The sequence below is a fragment of the Neltuma alba genome, unplaced genomic scaffold, assembly GCF_004799145.2.
Source record: "Neltuma alba isolate B1F8T4 unplaced genomic scaffold, ASM479914v2 tig00010672_pilon, whole genome shotgun sequence".
Lineage (NCBI taxonomy): Eukaryota > Viridiplantae > Streptophyta > Magnoliopsida > Fabales > Fabaceae > Neltuma > Neltuma alba.
The window spans coordinates 1-6,305 of NW_021635514.1; the positions used below are offsets into that span (position 1 = coordinate 1).

Here is a 6,305-nt window from a genome sequence, read left to right on the forward strand (position 1 = left end):
CATTTCAATTCAAATCATCTAATGGGTGGATCCAAGCTAAGTATGAACTTCCATGAGCAAAACGGCAATTTCCATAGAGCCCCTTTCCAGTAGTTTTATGATAGTAAATCAAACTACTAAACATCAGAACACCAAACTCTGTCTCTACAAGACTCTGCTCTGTTAAAAACAAGGACAGGGAGAGAAGGACATAGAAAGCACGGAAAACATCGGCTGATATTCATAAAAATCAAGATATCCATTGTCGTCAATATCAGAGACTGGAATCGTGGCCACACCACAACTGATCATGGGATTTCACGAATCATAAATAGAATTGGTCAAAGACCAAATTAATTAATAACTGTTGTATTTTTTTGCAATGCAAGCAACATATATATGCCAATGTCTCACAGAAGTTCAACCGTTGCATAAATATTACAAGATGCTGACTTGCTATTCAGGTTAGCTGCTGATGGAAAATTGCACATCCCATGTTCAGCTTTGCTTATCAATAGTGCATATATCAAGAGTGCATTTAGAGAGACTGTCTGATATAAAAAGAATGTGATTATGTACAAGAGGTTTACATTTTATAATTAGGTACGGAATCCATTGCTCCAATTTGTTTTTTTGCTCTCTGAATCTCTTCAAATGCATTCTCTACGTTTAATTATCGTGTGATTGTATAAGATCGGGTTGCTTCCCTTATATGTAACATATATCATGTTATCATGTTCAACATATACCATATATCATGTTATCATGTTCTATGCGCTGGCAATCCGGCATAATCCAATGTATGACTTTTTAAAATTATCATTACGAGGGGGACCATGGACCAGTTCAATTGGACGGCTTTCATATTCCCAAACAAAGGACTTCGCTTTGCGCATCTTTTTTGAATTCTTTTTCTGTTCCTTTTTTCCCCCTCATTTTGCTTTGAAAGTCATATCTCCATCCGCGTTGCACAGCTCAGCATATTGGAAAACAGTTGCAAGTACGAACAACTCCTTTTCTCTCCCTCTCGATAATCGAGTATAGGGGCTTTTTGGGGTCATTGGATGGAGGTATTAAAAAGAGAGATAAAAGAAAAGTGACTAGTGCGAACTTTTTTCCCCCTGGAGAATTTGATAGAATGAAGAAATCAAAGAAGTAATGACCCAAAAAACGAAGCATTTGGCTTTGGTTTACGTAGGAGAAAATTAATGTTGCTTGATAAGATGGGGGGGACCGAGAAATTAGCATTCTTATGAAGGGGTCTAAATATAGAAATTAATAGAAAGTAATGCAAATGAGATGGAACCGTCGTTGCATGAAAGTTAGAAAAGTGGTTGTAAACGATGATGCAGGTCCACTGACGAGCAATTTATCAACACAACTTTAAGCTCATTAGTCTTACTGAATACTATGAACCACGAGGTGGTCCTTCAAATCATGAGGTACTACTTTGTCAAAGGTCCATACGTGTAAAGCAAGCAGGAACAAGCTCGATCGTATCGTTTCATCACAGATATGCCCTAGGTGCACGGAAATTAGGTTCTTTCAATTATGGCTCATCAAAAGTGTTCCTTTCCTTCTTGCAGAATCATACAGATCTGCATTATAGGGACCCGGATCATCATTGGAAGGCCATCGTAAGAATTTGAGTAGGCAAACATACAAAAGTAATTAACAGCATCGTTAAAGAACATACACAGGCAGTAACAACTGAGGAAAAATAAGGAAAAGGACGGATGAAACATGATAGGATTTTGGGAGTCCTATGCAATGTAGTACATCCGGCACCTGAAAATTGCAGGGATGAGTAGTGCGAGATGTCCCACGCGAATAATTAAAGAGGCAAAGAGGCATGAGAGGGGTGAAGCGGGAAGCCGAGAGAGTAGCAGTGTTTTGTTTTTTAGCTGACGGGTTGAACTAAACCGGGAGTTCCAAGCAACAGGATCCATTTATGCTTTTCCAAAACATCATAAGTACGGCTTCTTACCCCACTTACTGCTTGCCACGCGTCTCCCTTCTTACTTTGCCGACACACATTGGAAAAAACACGTGATTATTGTTGGCCATTGCTTTCTGCTAATCACATAATTTAACATCCAATTAATTCCATTCCCGTGTGTGTGTGTGTGTGTGTGTGTTGAAAGATCACCCAGCTCGGCAAATCGCAACCCAATGATCATGGCATTATTCAGTTTTGAAACCCCCATGGATTAACCATTTATTCCTTATCATCACCTTAATTTTTTCCCCCAAAATCTCGCCACCTTAAATTGAAGCATATGCATTATATACCTTCATAATTTTATTTTATCTGCTTGGATTCTGATAAAACAGTTGAAGATGCTTTGTAATATGAAAACTAGAGAAAGTAGTGAGAATTAACATTGTTGCCGTATAATTATACCAGCTAGAAATAGTTATCATGCTAGCGTTTTTATTTTAATTTGTAAATGTAAATTGTGAATTTAATTTGTCATTCGCTTGCTGCCATTGTTAGCTGGCTTTCTTACTTCTTAAGAATTATAAAGGGAAACGCAAAAATAAAAGTCAACAAAGCAACAAGATGCAGGCGCTCCCGCCCATTTGCGCTTCGTACAGGGGACACTTTTTTTTTTTGGGTCCAAACATACGGGGACACTTTGATTCTTTTAAGATTTGAATATTTCTCACATATTCCAGTCTTTTAATATAAAATTAATAAACTAATTTGAGTAAATTGAAAAAATTAATTATGTTAGGTATTTATAATAAATAGTGATTTTTTCTAAAAGTAGTAACTAGAACTATTAATACTATAAGAACTAATTTAAAAAAAATAGATGAATATGAAAGATAAAGTGGATTAGAATCTTATATTTATGACTAAATTAAAAATCAAATTTTTTATATTAATAACTGGAGGTAGTAGAATGGTTATTTTATGTACATCTTTTTTTTCCCCCAAGATATCGTTCAATAAAAGCAGTTTTTAGAAAAACGAGGTTTTTAAATGGAAAAATAGCCAGGTATTCATACTAAGGTGTGTAAATAATCTCTCACCCTCAGTTAATTTCTAAATGCCATAGGTGTCATTTGTTTTTTTCCGTACCTAACCTTCGACACCTGTTTTTTGTTCAGTCGTCACTCAATTCACTATTGGACGTCACATACATTTACTAATTATTAATTGCTTTCCAACCACATCCTGTCTACACAAACACTGAAAAGCAGAAAAAATAATCTAATAAAGTAAGAGGAATCAAATTATTGAGTAGTTCAGTTTTAATTTTTCAAATTTCATTTTTCATCAATAGTTTCGGGTGACAGTTTTTTTTGGGGGGGGGGGGTTGGTCGTCATAAAGGAATCTTCATAACATTATCCTCAGCTCATAATTGTGAAGGAAGTAGCAAATATTACATAGCGGATTGCTCTCATCAGTATAGATATCCCGAATCCGGATCGATGCAACTTCCTTGGCATTAATGACGTACGCGTTGAAATTGAAAGATATTTTATATTCACTGTACTTTGGATTACTGATGCCACGGCGGAAAGTGGGGCAAGGAAATGATGAAGATATTGGGAGGATTAAGTAGGGTTCCTAAATCAGTGTTAATCTTGCAATTTGGCACCAGTACAGAGAAGGAAGTCAACTTGTACATCATTGGCAGAAAAGGGAATGAACAGGACTTTAATTGCGCTATGAAAACTTCTTGTATAACGTAACTAGCTAGGTCTCTCTCTTCCCCCTCTTGCTTCCTCGTTATATTGTGCATGCACGACATTAAAAAGTTCATCCTTCCACAGTTTAAAACGGTAATTTTATTCTTTAGATCCTCCTCTCGATGCGTTCTTTTGGTTTATCCATGTCCCCTCCCCCCCCCCAAAAAAAATCTGAGTAAACCAACATTCAGAATTTCTAGTAACATATATTTTCCCGCAACTTCCTGTGTATAACGTATTCCCCAGACCAAAAAAAAAAAAAATGCGGCCAATGACCCTTATAATCTAATGACATAAAAACTTGCATGTAAGTAAAAAGTTATGAATTCAATATCACTTATAATCTTAGGCTGTTAGTGTGTGACTCTCTAATTTTTTTTTTTTTAAACAATGTGTAAGTATGAATTTCAAATTTAAAAAATATTTCAGAATAGTAATATATTATGTAACCCTTTATCATTATTCTAAAATGATGTTTGTACTAGACAATAATAACATGGAATAAAAATACTATTTATATATTAAAAAGGAATATAAAACGAATACTGTTTTTATACATACATAATGGATAAATCATAAAACTGAACCCCAAAAATAAATATTTTTCCAAATAGTTAATCAGTTTTATTGACAAAAGTTTAAAAAAAAAAAGGTGAAAGAAATGATTAATTTTATTATATATGTAAGATGTTAAGAGAATGGAATAACATGGTACTGAAGACGTGTCGCTAAATGTACCCAATCAAACTGGGTCAAATACGTATCGCGGAGGATTATGAAAATTTGATCAAACTTCCTCATGACCTGTCTGCTGTCCACTCTTACGTTACGTGGGTGTGTTTCCTTATTAAAGCTAAGTGTGGGCTCTGCTTCATTTCGCTCTCCGCAGAAAAAACCGACTTGGTAGCACTTTAAATCAATGCCCTTGCTTAGACCTCACTTCATTCCTCGAATAAAGCTTGCCTCCATATGAACACATAATTCGGGCCAAGAAAACCCAAATTAAGATCGAATCATTAATCTCACAGCAAACAAAGAGGAAAATGGAACGAAAAGAACAGGAGCATATGATTTGGCATTGTTCATACCAAAAAAAAAAAAACTTTACAAACTCTTCATTATTACAATTTCGATACGAAAAATAATAGTTCCTGAACTTGCGCATCCGTAAAACGCAACTCTTTTGCTATACATTGTTATTTGATCCAATCATCTCACTTAGATCCCTCACTGGAAAACTGATGATGAACCCCACTCATCTTCATTACTTGTGGCTGATCGATGATGATGAGCTCTTCGTATCTGTGCCGTGCATTACGTAATCCACAAAAAACCAACTATTTTTCTCCCTCCTTCATGTATTGCACTGTTGGTTTCTTTTACCCTCTCGATCGAGCCCGCGTAGATCGTAAAGTGCAGAAGAATCGAAGCTTCAAGAATCCAAAGCAAATGGAGTCTGCAATAGATCGTAAGGTGCCCAGAGTGCATCTAAAGGGCAAGGCCTGTTAGCGTCCAATCGAGCCCATGGCTTGCCTTTCCCACTCCAATGCAATAGACTCACGGGACCAGGATGCAGATCTCTACAAAGCCCACGGAGGTTGTCTCCGCCGAGACCGTGTTGGTTCCAACGGTGATCCACCGGAGCTATTTTTCCCGCAAAAACGAGCAGAAACGGAGGCAACGAACCCAGGTCGTAGATTCTCATCCTCTTCTGTAGTTCCATCCATTCCTCGATCTTCGTCGTGTAATCCCCTGCTCGCCACCGCTCCAGATCAATGACCATCACCCCTGTATTGAAATAACAAGCTTTTCTATCCGCAAAGGTGAGCGACAAGGAGGGATTGGACCAAAATGTGGGCGTGAAATAGGAGGTGAAATTGGCGTTGCAGTATTCAGGGCTGCCAGAACTGTGTTATCTCCCAGTGGCGTGGCGGCTAGTTTCGCGATGTCATCCACGAGAAGCAGGTCAGAATCCAGGTACACCACTCGCCGGACGCAGAGCGGAAGAAGGTTGGCCAGGTAACTGCGAGCGTAGTTGAGGGGCAGTCGAGGGCGGAGCGAATGGAGGTGGAGATGAGGCCGGAGACGGTGGAGTCGACGAAGTTGTAGAGTCGAAATTGAAGATAAGGGAAGGAATTGGAGATGGCAGAACGAAGAAGGGAGGGGCTAGAGGAACAGACGAAGTGAAAGAAGACGTTTTGCGGGCAGGAAGAGTGCTGAAGGACGGAGAGGATGGCTGCCATGGAGCCTCGAATGTAGGTGGTGTCGAGAGTCATGGCAATATGGACAACGTCATCGGAGCAGGTATAGTCATCGTCGTCATCGGCGGCGATGGATTTGCAGTCGGGGGAATTGTAAAACTGGGGAGCTTCTTTGAACTGTTGAGTGAAAGCGGAAGTATCTTTTGCGGCATTGTGGGGGGTGGAGGAAGACAAACAGGGGAAGAGCAAGAGAGCGATAAGGAATAGGAAGGTTGGATTTGGAATTGGCATTGGCGTACAAAGGTGAGAGAGAGAGAGAGAGATACGAGGGATTGAGGTTGAAGTTTGAATTGGGAGAGGGGGGATCTATGAGTTGGCTTATAATTGGAGAGTGAGGTTTCAAACACGCTTTCTTGGGGGTA

At 38.7% G+C, this 6,305-nt stretch overlaps 1 pseudogene; it reads right to left on the reverse strand.

The window, feature by feature from the left end:
- Positions 1 to 4,750: 4,750 nt before the first annotated feature.
- On the reverse strand, positions 4,751 to 6,305 carry LOC114758184 (probable galacturonosyltransferase-like 1; annotated as a pseudogene).